The sequence below is a fragment of the Leopardus geoffroyi genome, chromosome E3 (assembly GCF_018350155.1).
Source record: "Leopardus geoffroyi isolate Oge1 chromosome E3, O.geoffroyi_Oge1_pat1.0, whole genome shotgun sequence".
NCBI lineage: Eukaryota > Metazoa > Chordata > Mammalia > Carnivora > Felidae > Leopardus > Leopardus geoffroyi.
The window spans coordinates 11,681,791-11,699,341 of record NC_059340.1 but is presented as its reverse complement, the minus strand read 5'-3'; the positions used below and the strand labels follow the sequence as shown (position 1 = coordinate 11,699,341).

General features: G+C 43.7%; 1 long non-coding RNA gene across 1 annotated transcript in view; it reads right to left on the bottom strand.

Moving 5' to 3' along the window:
* LOC123589785 overlaps positions 1-17,551 on the bottom strand; it is a 560,443-nt gene that overhangs the window by 9,935 nt on the left and 532,957 nt on the right. The window contains exon 5 of the long non-coding RNA XR_006708461.1: positions 5,463-5,612. This is a non-coding gene — a long non-coding RNA (uncharacterized LOC123589785). The remainder of the gene's footprint in view (positions 1-5,462; positions 5,613-17,551) is intronic.

Genomic DNA, 17,551 nt, shown 5'->3' with positions numbered 1-17,551 from the left:
TGGGCTCAGGCATTCCAGGCACAGTCACCAGTTGTGCCAGAACATGACGTATTTGGAAATGACAAATGTCAGGTAGAGGTAGGCTTGCCTGGGACAAGTGGACCGCGTGGCTGGAGAAGGGACAGAAACTCAAGGCCACGGGAGCAGATTTTAAAGAGGGGAGTGACGCCGGCCATCTTGGAAAGAGCCTTCTACTGGCAGAGGTGAGTCTAAGGCGTCCTGAATTGAGATCATCACGCCCGTGCAGAGAAAAGTTAACAGTTCTGTCAAACGTCCATCAAAGGATGAATGGGTAAAGAAAAGGTGACATATACATTCAATGGAATATGCTTCAGTCTCAAAGGGAAGGAAATCCTGTCACCTGCCCCAACATGGCCGAACCTCGAGGACATTATGTTCAGTGAAATAAGCCGGTCACCAAAGGGCAAATACTGTGTGATTCCACTTGTGTGAGGTCCCTAAGAGAGGCGAACCTAGAGACCCAGAAAGTAGAATTAACGGTTGCCAGGGGCCGGGGGAGGGGGAATGGGGAGTTGTTTAATTGGTATAGCGTTCCAGGTTTGCAAGGTGAAGGTTCTGGACACTGGCTGCACGACAATGGGGACATACTCAACACCGCTGAACTGTGAATCTAAAAATGGTGAAGATAGTATGGAAACCGATTTGACAATAAACTTCATATATGGAAAGAAAAAAGAAAAAAATTAAAAAAGAAAAATGGTGAAGATAGTACTATTGTGTGTGTGTTTCTATTATGTGTGTGTGTGTTGTGTGTTGTGTGTGTTTTTTTTTTTTTTTTTGCCACAGTTAAACATAAAATAGAAGAGCTGACGAGGTTGCTTTTCAACCAAGGCTGCACCAGAGGGAAAGGTGAAGAAGGCAGGAGAGAAAGACGGTCTGGCGGCCATGACAGGCCCACGCCGTCCTGCAGACACAGCACTCGGCCACCTGCTTGGTCTTTCAGCCTCATTATTCCTGCCTGGTGGCGTCATTAGGCTGCCATAACCGTGAACGGGGTCCTGGCGCTCTGGCCTGGACCGTCAGCCGCGAGGCTGGGCTGCTCCGGACGAGTCCATTCGCTGTGTCGTCTCCCGCCATATGTTGGGCCACCCTGTTCATTCATCATGCCTCCTGAAAAGTCTCTTAATTACATTATGTTCACAATCCATAAAACATAATTAAAATATGTAAATCCATTATATTCTTTAATGAGCACATTGAGACCTCAAATTTTTAAATTAGATATAAAATTGATGTGGACCTACTACTATCGATTACGCGTGGTAATAAATCAGCTTCAATCTGGATTGAGAGGACTTCCCTCCTCCCCTCGGCTTGTGTGTGTGTGTGTGTGTGTGTGTGTGTGTGTGTTGTTTCTTGGACTTTGGTTTGTTTTTTGTTTTGTTTAGCATTTCCTGTGACTGTTCAAAGTTGCCTGCTATCGGGGCACCTGGGTGACTCAGTGGGTTGAGCGGCCGACTCTCGATTTCGGCTCAGGTCACCATCTCATAGTTCGTGAGTTCGGGCCCCGTGTCGGGCTCCGCACTGAGCACAGAGCCTGCTTGGCATTCTCTCTCTCTCTTTCTCAGAATGAATACGTGAACATTAAAATAAATGAATAAGATTACCCTCTATCTTTTAAGGACAGCCATGCCTGGCTTGCTCTTCCCTGACCGTGCCAGTAGCGAAAGCATCACCCGACGTTTGAGTCGGTGCTCCGGGGCTTACAGAGGGCTCGTGCAAAACATCTTCTGTTTCTCTTGTCGCGATATCTTCGTTTGCATTTCAGTATGGATAGGCCAAGTTTTCATTATCCTGGAAGGTATCGGAGGTATCGCTAGGCTTCGTCCCTCTCTGTCCCCACCTGCTACCCACCCCTTAGCCACATCTCCTACTCACACTCAGAGAAGTCAGTTACGATTTTCCAGACGCACCGCATGGCTGTCTGTCTCCCCAGCTCTGTGCAGGCTGGTCTGTCTCTGCAGTGAATGTCCTTCTATAATCTGTCCGTAGGGGATGTGCACACATTTTCAAGCAGTGAGTAGAGGAGGAGCAGAGAGAGAGAGAGAGAGGGAGAGGGAGAAGGAGACAGAATCCCAAGCAGGCTCCGCACTGTCAGCGCAAAGCCCAAAGTGGGGCTCAAACTCATGAACCCACGAAGTCATGACCTGAGCCAAAACCAAGAGTCAGATGCTTAACCAACTGAGCCACCCGGGTGCCACCCACACCCCCCTGGAGTTGTTGAGTCTGGAGATCTGGGGTGGGACCCAGAAGTCTGCATTCCTTACATGTTCTGGGGCGATGTTGCTGCTGTCGAGCCAGGGACCTCACACCAACGTCCTGCTTCTGTCAACGGTGGCAGAGCGCCAGACGGAAGGACCGTGGATCCCCAAGTCGCTGCGTGGAAGACGCCCACCGAGCGCCCACCCTGGACCATGAGTGTTAAACCTCTGAGAGTCACGGCTTATCTGTCACAGAAGCCACACTTACCTAACAGACTAAAAGGTACTTGTTTCCGTGAAGAAGAGGAACGGGCAGTGAGTTCAGGCCCCCGAGTTTTACTCCTCGCCTCAAAATACAAGAGTCGCGTTCCCTAACCTTCTTCCTCCAAGTCTCCCCTCGGCCCCCCGCTGCCATCCTCTCTCAATTCTAGGTCCACCGTGTTGTCAGAGGCGTATGAAGGAAAGAGGCCAAGAGTGAGGTCAACTCAACTGGCCGAAGGATAGCGTTGGGAAAGTTCGTGTATAAAATCAGAACCTAGGGGCGCCCGGGGCGGCTCAGGCAGTTAAGCTTCAGACTCGGTTTCGGCTCGGGTCAGGGCACAACCTCACGGTTTGTGATTTCTAGCCCCGTGCTGGGTTCTGTGCTGATAGTGCGGAGCCTGCTTGGGATTCTCTCTCTCCCTCTCCTCTCTCTCTCTCTCTCAAAAATAAATAAACACTAAAAAAAAAAATCAGTATATAATGAGGGGCGCCTGGGTGGCTCAGTCAGTTAATCGTCTGACTCTTGGTTTCGGCTCAGGTCACGATCTCACGGTTCACGAGTTCAAGCCCTGCATTGAGCTCTGTGCTGGCAGCATGGAGCCTGCTTAGGATTCTCTGTCTCTCTCTCTCTCTCTCTCTGTCCTTACCCCACTCACACTGTCTCTGTCTCTCTCAAAATAACTAAATCAAATTAATTTTTTTTAAATTATAACATGTTTAAAAAAATTAAAAAAATCAGTATACAGTGAACTCCGTAACTCATTCATATTTTGAAAGATCTTTGCTGCGTGCCCATTGTAGGCAGGTACCGTTCTAAGAAGTGTAGAGCCGGTGATGAACAAGACAGCTGAAGTCTCAGAGGAAACACACAAAAGGTCGTCTTCAGGGTCCTTACTGGCTGGCTTCCCCGGTGGAAGCAAGATATAACCATAATCTAAAGGAACGGGTTAAAAACCTCAAAAAACTAGGATTCTGTTTCAACTAGAAGGGGCCGTTGTGTGTTAATATGGCAAAGAGTCAGGGAGGCATCCTTTGGCCTTGGTGACATCCCTGTCCAGGAAAGAGCTGGCACTAGGACCCTTTTGCCTCGTCCTGCTAGGGAGGAGTGTTCCTCAAGCTGTCTTAGCTGAGAATCCATCGTCTGTGAACCTACGTACAGAGGCACAAAGTGCTGATATGTTATCCTGACTCTTAATTAGGTTTGTCAATGGCAAGTGACACAGGTTTTCTGGTTAGATATCAGTCTACCAAGAGTTGAGCTAACGTGAGTCTGTCTAAAGACTGAATCCCCTCACGGTTCACCGATAAAAATCGAGTTTCTTGGCTTGCTTGCCTGGAGCCTGCTTTGGATTCTGTGTCTCCCTCTCTCTCTCTGCGCCTTCCCCGCTCATGCTCTGTCTTTTTCTCTCTCTCAAAAATAAACATTAAAAAAATACTAAAAAATTTACAAATATCCAAAATGCAACGATTTAGCACAAACACTTTATGCCCCTGACTCTAGCTTTCTCCCTGCCTTAACTGGTATCATCTGCTCTCCCTGTCTGTTCTGCAGAGCAGATTTCCGCTGAGTTATTCCCGAAAAGATGCTCCTTCTGATCTCTTCTGGGGACTTGTCCGACCACACAATATTAATTCCATGCAACTTAAATGCCCCAGCCATTTAGCTTATCTCTCTCATTTATGCTACAGTAAGATTCCAAGATGTACTTGCTTAAGAGGCAGAAGGAGGCAGCCTCTGATTCATACATGATTTCTTCTCAAATGCGCGCTCTCTCTTATGGCAGATGGTTCACAGGCTCATCCTGTGAATGTTATGATACTTACAGCATAAGACGACTCTAGTGGGGGAGGAAGGAAAAATGAAGATGAGATCAAAGACAATTACCATTTGTTTATGCTTCAAATCCTACTTAAAGAGTCGTGGCTCAAGACGGGAGGGTGGGAACCAGGTGCGGAGGAAGCCGGTTCCATCCGCGATAAAATCTAGAGGCGGAGAAGACGTAATAACCTGACCACAGAGATATTACTTTCATCAAGGTCCAGACTTGGTTTCTTCTAATCTGCTTATTCAAGTATTCGGGCTTTTCTAGGGAGATCTCCGTTTCTTGCGTGAAAATTGCAGTTAAGTAAAATTACTATGAAAATTTTTATAACAGGGGCTCCTGGGTGGCTTAGTCAGTTGGGCGTCCACCTTCAGCTCAGGTCATGAACTCATGGTTTGTGAGTTCGAGCCCCGCATCAGGCTCTGTGCTGACGGCTCAGAGCCTGGAGCCTGTTTCGGATTCTGTGTCTCCCTCTCTCTCTCTGCCCCTCCCCTGCTCGTGCTCTGTCTCTCTCTGTCTCTCGAAAATAAATACAAATGTTAAAAAAATTTTTTTTTGTTAGGGGGTGCCTGGGTGGCTCAGTCGGTTGAACATGCTCATCCTGTGATGAAAAGGTTGACTTTGGCTCAGGTCATGATCTTATGGTTCGTGCGTTCTCTCCCCACATAGGGCTCTGTGACATTTGTGCTTTGTCTCTCCCTCTCTCTCTCTCAAAAATAAATAAGCATTACAAAATTAAACAAAAATAATTCAATGTGGGAGAGGGAGAGAAAGTTTTTACAAAAAGGTGTTTATCACATCATTAATAGGGTAAAATCAGGAGCAAATTAAATACTTCTTAAGTCTGGAAGTGTCGTTTCGTCCCAGTAAAAATTTATAACAAAATATCCTGTGTCTTTCACCCATGACCTTTGTTTACATCCACAGGGAGAATAAGTGGCCGTGTAAATGTTCTTCTAGTTTTTTGTATTCCCATTTCTTCCATTGAACCCTTTATTCTCTGCGGGATGTATTTCAACATGAGATGTGAGGAGACAGAGGATACGGTCCCATCTGTATGTAACACCAGATGGGATACTTTGGGCAAATAGCTTCATCTCTCTGGGTCTTAGTTAACTGGTCCACCGAAAGTGAAAAAAAAAAAAATCACACTTACCTTACAGTTGGGTTGAGAATCTGAAGTGAGTTTGCACACATGGAATCAGCGAGCGTGGCTTCCACTGGCAACAGGCTTGGAGGTGAGGGTCTGATGGTCCATCTGTCAGGAGTCAGAGAGATCAGTAACGGAACAGCCGGAGAAGCGTGTCTAGGAAAAAAAGGCAACTCTGAATCAAGTATTACAAGTAAGGAGAGGAGCGCCTGGGTGGCTCCGTTGGTTAAGCGTCCGGCTCTTGGTTTTGACTCAGGTCATGATCTCACAGTTCCATAAGTTCAAGCCCTGCATCGGGGTCTGTACTGAATACATGTGTCTGTCCAGCAGTCGTAAGTTGAAAAGTCTAAGACATGCGGGCCAAAGTATCCTAGACTAAAGCTCGTTCTAGACTTGCCTCAGAAGGTGTAAAACTCAAAAGTTATAGATAACCCCAGGTAACGTAATTTTGTCCCAGACCAAAGCACAAAATATTTAAAGAGATCGCCTGGGAATACAAAGACTTGTTCCACATTCAAATGCCCGTAAATGTAGCCTGACACAGCAACAGAAAAACATTAAAAGAAAACACTACATACTCATATAAATTATAAAAATCATTTGATCATTCAGCATTCATTAATGTTAATAAAAACGTTCAGCAAAGTAGACTTAGAAGGGAACTTTCTCAACCTGATCAAGAGCTTCTGGAAAAACAATATGCTTTTACCCCGAGGCTGGGAACAAGGCAAGACAAGAGTCGGTCTCACCAGCCATGCAACATAGAATTACAAGTCCTAACCCAGTGAGGGAAGACAGTGAAATAAAGGCAGATAGATTGCAATGGAAGCAATAAAACTGTCTCTATTTACAAATCACACGATTATCTATGTACAAAATCCCAAGAAATATGGAAAAAAAAAAGTTCTAGGACTGAGTGTAGCAAATTTGTAGGAAATGAGTACGATGCTTAAAAATCAATTATACTTCCGTAACTAGCAATGAACAATTGGAAACACCATTTTAAAGGAGTGCAATTTACAATAGCAGCAAGAAAAGAGACACGTTCAGGTCGACATCTAACCGAACATAGATCGTTTCTGAAAACTATGAAACACTAATGAAATAATCAAAGAAAGCCTAAATAAATGTAGAGATATAGCTTTTTCGTGGACTGGATGGCCTAGTGTTGTTAAGATGTCAGTGCTCCTCACACCGATCTATGGATTTAATGCCAATCAAATTCCCAGCAGGATGTTAGACGTAGGTTCAAAAATGTATGTGTAAAGGCAAAGAACCTAAGCATGGCCCACAAAACTTTGTGGGGTGATTGGGTGGCTCAGTCGGCTGTTAAGCGTCTGACTTCAGTGCAGGTCACGATCTCACAGTTCGTGGGTTCCAGCCCCGCAACGGGCTCTGTGTGGACAGCTCAGAGCCTAGAGCCTGCTTTGGCTTCTATGTCTGCCTCTCTCTCTGCCCCTCCCCTTCTCGTGTTCTCTCTCTCTCCTCTCTCTCTCTCTCTCCAAAATAAATAAACATTGAAAAAACACTTTGCAATAGAAGAGAAACACTGAAGAATCTCATACCTGATTTTGACACTTGTTGTAAAGCTAGAGTAATTAAGACAGATATCGGCATATAGAGAGACACGTAGATTAATGGGTTGGAATACGGTGTCCACGTACCTGACCAATTTATTTTCAACAAAGGTGTCAAGACAACTTACGCGTTTCCCAAACCGTTACATAGACAGGTGCACACACGCACAAGTTGAATCTCAACCATCACCCCCCACCACATAGAGAAATGAACTCAAAATCAATTATAGACCTATGTAAGAGAAAACATGTAGATCTTAATGACCTTGAATTGGTAGATTTCTTGAAAAAAAATTTGTTTTTTAATTTTTTAGAAAGAAAGAGAGAGAGAGAGAGTGTGCACAAGCAGGGAAGAGGGGCAGAGGGACAGAGAAAGAGAGTCCCAAGCGGGCTCCATGCTGAAGCCTGCTGCAGGGCTCTATCCTGTGACCTCGGATAAAATCGAAGGTTGGCCTCTCAATGAAATGAGCCACCTGGGCACCCTGGTCAAAGATTTCCTTCTAGGAGACAAAAGGCATGCATTAAATGCATTAAAATGCATTAATACATAAACTCCAATTAATACATAAACTCCAAACAACAACAACAACAACAACATAAACTGCATTAAAGAGAAAACACGAGGGGCGCCTGGGTGGCACAGTTAAGCGTCCGAATTCAGCCAGGTCACGATCTCGCGGTCCGTGAGTTCGAGCCCCGCGTCGGGCTCTGGGCTGATGGCTCAGAGCCTGGAGCCTGTTTCCGATTCTGTGTCTTCCTCTCTCTCTGCCCCTCCCCCGTTCATGCTCTGTCTCTCTCTGTCCCCCAAAAAATAAATAAACGTTGAAAAAAAATAAAATAGAAAGTTAGGAAAAACATCCTGTTAGCGAAAATTAAAGGTGAGCCACCAGCTAGAACAAATATTTTAAAAATAGGTATCTTACAAATGACTTGTATCCAGACTCTATAAATATATTTATATATATATAAATATATATAAATTATATGTTTTTCACCCCTACATACTATCTAAGACAAATGAAAACATAGGTTCCCATAAAGCCCAGTGCAGAGAAGAGTTATTTATGACAGCAAAAAACTGGAACCAACCCAAATAACGCCCATGACCCGGTAAACAGTTGCACAAGTCGTGGTCTATCCGAGACACGTGACGAACGGAAACAGACTCACTGAAGCACACAGTCGCACGGATAGATTTCCAAAGCTTTATGCTAAATTGAAGAAGCTGGACACGGAAGGCTAGGTGCCTTAGTGGGATGTTTTCAGCCTGCGTCCAGCCCCATTTCTCCTGGTACTCGGCATTAGTAGTTAGATACGTGGAAACAAAAAGAAACTCTACTCTTTCCATGCACGACACCAGGCTTTGCTGTAGGAAGCTCCCCTCTTGAGTCTGGATTTATAACAGTCTTCATTTATAATGCTCTATGTCTCCGGGGAGCATAACTGTGCTTCTAGATTACAGTATGGTCTAGCTGCAAAACCACATTCCAGACTGCACACAGCACAGCCAAATATGGAAAGACTCCTTAAAGAGCAAGGCTGTTGGGCTGGATTTGCTAACTCACTCGTTGAGAGACTCTAAGGAAGATAGTAAGTATCTTGAAAGCCTTGATAAACTCATCTATAAAAGGGGACCAGTAGGGTCACGTTGAGGATTAAATGAGGTATTTTAATGGACCTCCGTGGCTGTCAGGCGGTTCGATACCTTTGGGTTCCAATATGTTACCAACAACCTTGCTATGACTTGTGGGGCTTCTGAGCTATCATTTCTCAGATGACAGGAGACACTTACGTGACTCAGTTGAGATGGGCGAATTAGTTCAAACGTTGCTAACCAAGAATAGTTAGAAAGCTCAACACATGTGAATTCAGGCAAGGAAAAGTTGCTGTGTCTTCTCCCCACAGGGAATTCAGAAGGGTTCCATAGGGACAATTCTAAAGGAAATTCTAAATTCTTCCCATGCCCTCCTCTGTAACTGCCTCTTCCTTCCCTATTTCTCCACATAGATATTCCCCCCCTAGCGAATCTTCTCACAAATAAATAAACCAACCAACCAACCAACCAACCAACCAACCAACTTGCCTACTTACCTACCTACCTTTTGGTTCTCTTAATCACCAAAAGTCAAGGAACGTTAACTGTGCCCAAAAGCTCAATATGGCAGTGAAAGTCATTATCCTTGGTGACCGAGACCCTACCTTCTCTGGATACCTCCCCAGGTGAACTGAAACTAGCAACCAAAGATTCAGAAAAACCAAGTATAGTGACCAAGTATATTTCCTGCCAGAAGTATGTGATACTTTTTACGATAAGAAAACCGTAATACTCAACAGCCTGTGCGAAGAATCTCATCTCAGCCATAGCTAAATCCAGGGCTAGTTTAACCCTCACGGAGGCACCTTCTGTTCTGAAACTTGAACCGCTGGAACACACATCACATTTTCCGTCTCTTTCCTCCTTCTATTTGAGTCCAGTCCAATGATGTCTGCAATCCGACGTGGCTATCAAACTCGGAGGCCCTCTCAGAAGAACATTCAGTCAAACCTAAGCTCTTTTCATTATCTCGGCCACTTTTCCACTTGACGTTTTCTCTGAACGTCCCTCCACTGCAGTGTGGAGCAAACTCTGAAGACTCAAAGGGGCTCCCTCCCCTCCGTTCCTGCCGCTGCTGCTCAGAGGCTGGTGTGCGGGGATGACAAGGGAGGAGAGACACGTGTAGCTCCTAGGCTGGCAGAACACTCTCCTCTGAACTCAGCTGTCATCTCTCATGGTTCCCAGAGAGGCAGACGACCAGATAATTCTGCTCCCGACACAGCGGCAGACTGGCCTCCCACGCAAAGAACCAGGCCCCTTTTGACTTGTCATGGGGGTTAGTATAGCAACACATTCTCAAAATCCGGCTGTTCCAGCTGTAATTCCTTCAATATCCCATGATTGAGGGGGACGGGAAAGAATCTTCTATCCTCAGGAGATGCATATTTTTGTATTTTAATGACCTTCAACCTGTTAGTTTCAGGGTAACTTCTTGCTCTAAAAACTCCGCAGGCCAAACTTCCAAGTGTCATTGCCTGTCTATCGTCTATTTCTTGCCTATTTTTACCCAAGACATCTCAAGGTCTCCAAAGGTGAAGGAGACACTTTTCAAGGGATTTTTCATTGAGCGAATTCATTAGGGGACTACAGAGACGTATGCCCAGGTTCAAAGAATTCTTTGGCCATCCATACTCTCTGGTAACTTCTACAATCACATCCCATTTAGAGGAGACCTCTCTTTCATCGATATAGTAACATGAAATCACTTGTGAAATCACCTTGACACTTACCCATGCAATTAAAATTGATCTAAACCTCACTAACATCGTTGTTATCAATTTCAATTAATTTCATAGTAAGCTGTAATACACATCAAGACACGACTGTAGACCTGATGCCTTTAAATACACTGGAAATGGAACAGAAGACACCAGAATAGGAGTCCTCCTTCTCAAATTCAGTTTAAATCTTGTATGTCGAGGGCACACAGAAGAGGCAAGCAGATACTTTGTCTACAAACTCACCGGATAGGCAGATTAAGGCACACATGAAGGACATCAGCAGAGGAACATCAGACCCCAAGAACAATCCACTCTCGAAGAATCTCATTCAAAGCACTTACTCAAAATATTTAGAATGAAAAATCAGACAATGTCAAGTGCGTCTGTGGCTGTAGAACAAGACAAACTGTTAATGGCGATGTAGGTTGGTGCAACCGTTTTGGAGGCCGGTTTGGTCCTCCAAAATGTGGAGAGGCACACACCCTACAATCCAGTGGTTTCTCTTTAGGGATTTGCCCTCCTGAGTCTCTCGCACAGGTGCACACGTGCACAAGGAATGCTCAGAGCAGCACTGGTCGTAATAGCAAATCTTGGGAAACAAACTCCACCCATCAATAACGGACAAGATGAATCGGTCGCGGTATATTCACATAAGCCTAGGGAAGCGGTCAAGCGGCATCTGTGGGGGATGGGGCCTGGTGTTTCCACTGCTTTATGAAATAACATTCGGTGTCAGTGAGCTAGGGTGTTCACAGATTATTGACACTGTGGTCTGGAGGGGTAGGTTGACTTGTCGAAGGTAAACCAGTTGGTAAAATGGGCCAGAACCAGCTTCTCTTGCCCCCTGGCCCAGAGCTTTCTCTAGTAGATCACATCACCTTCCTACAGGTCAAAAGAAGATAATGTACTTAAAGGAACCCAGTACTCCAGCAAGAGTGTTAAACTACCTGTGTTGACTTTGACTTAAGGCGAGCACATCATCCTTCTTGTCTATCCCTTGGGATCTGCTGCCCCTGCTGACTAGTCTGAGCTTGTGGTCTGTCCATCCTAACTAGAGAGCCTGAATTTGAAGGAACCTGGAGACAGAGATGATGGAGATAGACACACGGGATACACACGGGAGTCAGAACTCTTGTGTTAAACCCAACATTTCCTTGGAATGCCAGTGCCTCGTTAAGCCCCTCCTGCTTGGCTGTCACATGGGTAACACCATACTTCCCCAACATACCTCCTTTCACAGGGCTTAATTTTAGACCTGGCCTTGGCCTCTCGCAGGATTATGGGCTGGTTGCCTTGGGCTCCTGCTCATTCACTAGAATGTTGGTCCGCTTCTAGTACCTCAGGGGGTGCCATGGGCTGTAGGAAGTGCCGGGTGACATCAGAATTGCCGTGAAACGGGTATCCCTACAGGAAGGACAGACAGAAATGTGGAAGTCCCAGTCATCAGTGGAGAAGAGAGATTGCCTGGCGTGAGGGGCAGGCGTGGAGCTCTTCATGTGCATTTATCCATTCTTTGGTTGCTTCAATGACTGTTCATTCATCCCATAAACACTTATTGTGTCCCTCCTTGCTATGCCGAGGATACAGCTGCGGATAAATGAGACAGGACCGTCCCGAATGCATGGTGTAAAAGGGAGAATAGACAACTCTGTAAACGGTTACAATCAAGTGAGATGGAAAGAAGAAGGAGCTGTGGGTAAAGAAGGGGGTCTGTACCAGCTTCAGTAGGGAGGGAGAGCTTCCTGGGGGAACTGGCATTTAAACTGACACCTGCCAGTGGCACCTGGGTGGCTCAGTCGGTTAAGCTGCGGACTTCAGCTCAGGTCATGAGTTCAGTCTGTGAGTTCAGGTGAGCTGGAGCCCTGCCTCAGGTGAGCCCACCTCCTCTCTCTCTCTCTCTCTCTCTCTCTCTGCCCATCATGGGATTCTCTCTCTCTCTCTCTCAAAAAAAAAAAAAAATTAAAAAAATAAATAAACTGACACCTGTCAAACGAGATCTGGATCAGGTAAGGGCACAGAGCACATCCAAAGCCTCAGAAGCTTTGGAGGAATCATGGCACCAACCAATAGCTGAAATCAACTATAGCTGAGCCTGGACCACGAGGGGGCAGGTGACAGGAAGTGAGACCAGAAAGGTGGCAAGAGTCAGATGAAGTGAGTTATATGGTTATGGATCCTATACAGGAAATTGGCTGCCACGTGGAAGACAGCAGAGGCTCTGTCCCTCGTCTTTCGGATCATGACCTTTTTCCACTATTAGACTTAATGACATCCTGGATGGGATGTTTCTCATGCCTGTGCATTTCTTTATGCTGTGCGTGTGTTTATTTACTTATACATATATAATTTAGTATCATTTATATATAATTATATAGGGGAATTATATACAATATAATATAATATAAAAATAAAATATAATAACATTATAATATAGTTATTAATCATACAAGTATTAATGTTATTATATGCTGTAATTAGTATATAACAACACAATAATGTTAAAAACAGAGCATATATAATAATTATGGATGACTTATATCGCTGTCTCACATTTTCCCCGTTTTTTTTTTTTTTTTTTTTTTTTTTAATTTTTTTTTTTTTCAACGTTTATTTATTTTTTTGGGACAGAGAGAGACAGAGCATGAACGGGGGAGGGGCAGAGAGAGAGGGAGACACAGAATCGGAAACAGGCTCCAGGCTCTGAGCCATCAGCCCAGAGCCCGACGCGGGGCTCGAACTCACGGACCGCGAGATCGTGACCTGGCTGAAGTCGGAGGCTTAACCGACTGCGCCACCCAGGCGCCCCACATTTTCCCCCTTTGTATAAATGGTGGTACCCTGTAATAATTCTTCTGCAACTTACTTTTTCACTCGTTATGGTTTGGGGTTCCATCCTGTGAATACACACCTGATTCTTTTTTTTTTTAATTTTCTGCATTTTTTTTCAGGCTTTATGACCTCCCATCATGAGGAAAAGCAGTATTCGACTGTGAACAAAAGTCATCAGAAATGTTTAGTTTGCAGGGGCTTAGATTATGACTATACCTACTGGCTTCTCTTTATGATGTCATTTATTAACTTTTATCTATCACTTCTCACTTAATGAGTCACCAACTGAGGAGAAAAAGCTGAGAACTTGGACTACATGGGGCTTCTTAGACTTCTTTTTCATTTCCAACACTTTTCATTTTGTTAAATCTTTGCTATGCTTTACCGTGAATACTCCGTTTAAATCTGACGGAACATATTAAACATAATACCCGATTTGGTTTTAATATTGCTGACCCTGAACTTCCCATTTCCATTCACGTAATTGACCCCACGTGGCAATTCCGGGGGTCTCGTCCCATTTTGTTTTAGTATTTCTCTTAAAAGTAACCAATACGTGAAGGAAAAAAAAATTAAATCTGAGACTTACCACCCTTTTAAAAATGAGAATGTATGTTGCTTATATTTTTTTTAATTTCTCGGTTTTTTTTTTATTGAAGAACAGTTTACGCACGATGTTATGTTAGTGTCAGGTGTATCCCTAGTGATTCAGCAATTACGTCCGTTATTTAGTGGCCACGACGATAAGTGGGCTCACCCATCCTCTGTCACCATACAGCGTTACTACAATACTATTGACTAAATGCCCGGTGCTGTACTCTTCACTTCTGGATTATAATTTTTGTTCTTGCTCTGAAATCTTCACTCCTATTTTAAATTATCTATTTTATGCTCCTTTATTATGCCTATGTTGTCTTCCAGCGAATGAACCCCCTCATTCATTCACTCAAGAGACATTTACTGAGTACTTAGTACATACACAACTATTTGCCTTAAAATGCTACTAAGATGGGAACAGTAGAACAATAAACTATTTACACTTCTGCCAACATCATCTCCTCACATGTCATGTTCTCACAATTCATAGGTACCTAATCAATATCATGTCAAACCAATATAAACCAATTTTTTTATCATGGTAAAAACCAGAAAATTTTCTCCTAAGCATTTTTACATGTACCATACAGTCGTGTTAACTATGTGCATATTGTTGTGTAACAGATTGCTGGGATGTTTTCCTCTTGCAAAATTGAAATTCTACATCATGCGAACAACTCCTCCCTTCCTCCCTCCCGCCGCCCCCCCCCCGCCAGCCCCTGACAATGACTCTCTTACCGTCTAAGAATTTGACTACTCTACGTACTTTATTAAGCAGAATATGTAGTATCTGTCCTTCTGTGACCGGCTTATTTCACCTAGCATATTGTCCTCAAAGTTAGTCCATGTTGTCACATATTATGGAATTTAGTTCCTTTATTGACAGTTTATTCTGCCGCACAAAAGTTCTAAAATTTGACAGAGCTCCACAGGTTCTGTTTTTGCTTTTGTTGCATGGGACTTCAGCGTCGCATACAAGAAATCATCGTCAAATCTCATGGCCTGAAGCTTTTTCCCTATGTTTTCTTCTCAGTAGTTTCAAGTTTTATGTGTAGCCTTTGATTTGTTTTGAGTTGACTTTCGTGTACAGTGTAAGGGAAGGGTTCAAATTCATTCTCTCGCATGTGGACATCCAGTTTTCCCGACATCATTTGTTGAACAGACTATTCTTTTCCCTTGTCACCCTTGTGGAAGATCATTTGACCACACGCACAACAGTTTATCTCTGTTCTGTCCCATTGGTTCATATGTCCATCGTTAGGCCAGTACCATACTGTTTTGTTCACTGTTGTTTTGTAATATGTTTTGAAATCAGGAAGCATGAGTCCTCTAGCTTTATTTTTCTTAAAATGTTTTTAATGTTTATTCTTGAGAGAGAGGGAGAGAAACAAAGCATGAGTGGGGGAGAGGCAGAGAGAGAGGGAGACACAGAAACCGAAGCAGCTCCAGGCGCTGAGCTGTCAGCACAAAAGCTGGATGCGGGGCTCAAACTCACAGACTGTGAGATCATGACCTGAGCTGCAGTCGGATGCCCAACCGACTGAGCCACCCAGGTGCCCCTAGCTTTGTTTTTCTTTATCAAGGTTATTTTGGTCATTCAGGATCCTTTGAGATTTCATATGCATTTTAGCATATTTTTTTTTTCTATTTCTAAAAAAAAAAAAAAAAAAACGTCATCAGATTGATGACTGATAGGGATTACAAATACAGATATTTTAAGAATATTAAGTTTTCCAATCCAAGAATCCAGGACCACTTTCCATTTATTTGTGTCTTCTTTAATTTCTTTCAGCAATGTTTTGTAGTTTTCATTGTAAAAGTCTTTCACCTCCTTTGTTAAGTGTATTCCTAAGGATTTTTTTTTTTTTGATGTTACTGTCAATGGGGTTATTTTCTTAATTCTCCATTCCACATAATAACTGTAAAGGTCAATCATCAGTTGTTCTTTAAAAAGTACCATCTCTGCATTGTTCAAAATATTTTCCAGTTTTATTTAGTTATTTATTTATTTCCCCCAAAGGCCTTTGGGGCAACATGTATCTGAGACTCTGCAGACCTGAGAATACCTTTCTGGGCCTGAGATGTGACATATGCTAACCAACTAGGTGTTGAGGTATCGATAATGACAGAAAGAAAATCTGAAACTAACTTGGTTTTAACTCCTCTGAAAGTAAATTGTTCCCCTTCCTGAAGGTCACCGGATTATCTTTTTATCCTTCAAATTTAAAATCTTCCTAAGGGATTTGTCTCGTTTATTTGAATTTATTTTGTCCTCTTGATTTCCAATCTTTGGATTTTTCCATACTAGTTTTGAAGATAACATTTTGAATTGGTTGCCTTATTTTTAGAGGGGTGGTGATTACTTTCCGTGGGAGGGACTCTTTTTATTGACAGATTCCATCTTTCTATTCTGACCGCCATGTTGATCATCTTTCTCGTTAAAGTAAAAACCAATAGTAACCAAAGTACTGAATTCTTATAATATTTTAATATCTCGTTCTGTACATTCTTTTCCATTATTTTTAAACTTCTCTGCTATATCGTGGCGATAACTCTCAAATAGAAATCTGAGAATCTGCCTGACAGCTGATTCTGCAAACTGTTTGCTTTGTTGCTATCTGCTCTCTTTCTTTATATTTGAGTGCCTGGGCTCTGTTTCAGGGATAGTGTGCATCCTTCTTTTATTCTCTAATGGAACAGAAAATCCCTAATTTCAAGGTTTGCTCTCACCCATGAATTAAGCTCTAATTTGGGGAAGAAGATGGGATGTCTATGGTAATCTCTGTGTGCACGTGTGCGGACCTTCATAATAATCTCAGCGTGTACCTCATCGGCCATCTTCCATGGTTGACCCAAAGGACCCAAGTGAAAAACATTATGAACATTCAACTTTGTTTGGTCTGTGTTTCCCTAGTACAATAAAGCAGATGCCAGTCATATACCATGAACAGATCTCGCAAGCCATACTGGCATAGAGCTCTATTGTTTCATTAGCGAAACACAGAACTTAACATTATTTCCGTGGCTGTACAGGGAGCTGGAAGAACTCAGTCTACTCTCCACGCTGCTAGGTCCTTGGCCTTACTCGTTGAGGCCACACTGGACGTAGTTTACTGTGGTGGAAGGTCCTTGTGTTTTGGCTTGGAAGCTGTTATGCCAGACTTTCTCATTGGGGGGATTTACTTCATGTCTATACCTATGTCATGGTAATTTCAGTAACATGTCAGTATACTCTGAAAGCCCCTCCGATTCCTGTTAATTTCATAAGGGGGGGCGAAGCATTCATTTTACAAGGGAGGGAGCGTTGTTATGATCGCTCCACTGCCACCAGATTTTCCTACGTTCTTGTCATCGACTTTCCTTTTTCCCCCCGCTGTGCTAATTTCCTGTGGTTACCATGACGAATTAAAAACTTGGTGACTTGAAACAATGCAAATGGACTCTCTCTTGCAGTTCTGGAGGCGAAACATCCAAAAGTAGTGTCTGAGCCAAAATCGTGGTGTTGGGCAGACCACTCTCCTTGTGGAGGCTCAGGAAGGGGGTGGGATCTGTTCCTTGCCTCTTTCAGCTTCCGTTGGCTGCTGGCCTTCTTTGGCCTGTGGTGACGGCCCTCCAGCCTTCAAGGCCAGCACGTTCAAATCTCTCTGCTCTGTCTGCACATGGCCTGCTCCCCTGTTTGTGTTTATCCCCCTCTGCCTTTTCCTTATAAGGATGCTCATGTTGGCATTTAGAGCCCATTGGGTAATCCAGGATAGTTTCTTCATCTCACAATTTTTA